We start from the raw sequence: 726 nt of genomic DNA, 5'->3' as shown, positions 1-726 counted from the left end.
ACAATAATCAAGTTGCTACAGAGTCTAAAGCCCGTTTGAAACGAGGTAGACCATTAGGTTCCAAAGATAAGAACCCTCGGAAGTCTAAAGGTGCAAAACAGACCGAGGTTCAGGGAATTAAAGAAAATGCAGACATAGCCGCGGCAAATCCTAAGGAGCCGAATGGGGTTCAGGACACTGAACCTCAAGGTCCTGAAGGTATTGATAATAATGAGATATCTATCAATTATATAATGTCTGGAATTAAATGGAACCGTAAAGATGTCGACATTGATGATATATTTGCATACAAGGTAGCACTTGAGATAAATGAGGATCTAGAACCCACATCTATATTAGAGTGCACTCAAAGCAAAGATTGGCTTAGATGGAAAGAAGCTATTGATGTGGAGTTAAACTCTTTGAAGAAGAGAAGTGTGTTTGGTCCGATCTTAAGGACAACACCTGAAATTAAACCAGTTGGACATAAGTGGGTCTTTGTAAGAAAGAGAAATGAGAACAATGAAATTGTGAGATATAAAGCACGGCTTGTAGCACAAGGATTCTCTCAAAGACCAGGCATAGATTATGAGGAGACATACTCCCATGTGATGGATGCAACAACATTTCGGTACTTAATAAGTTTGGCCATTAGAGAAAAACTGGATTTGCGGTTAATGGATGTTGTAACTGCATACTTATATGGTCCACTGGATAATGAAATCTATATGAGATTACCAGAGGGTA

Source organism: Camelina sativa, chromosome 11 (assembly GCF_000633955.1).
Source record: "Camelina sativa cultivar DH55 chromosome 11, Cs, whole genome shotgun sequence".
NCBI classification, from domain to species: domain Eukaryota; kingdom Viridiplantae; phylum Streptophyta; class Magnoliopsida; order Brassicales; family Brassicaceae; genus Camelina; species Camelina sativa.
Note: the sequence above shows the minus strand (reverse complement) of the source record.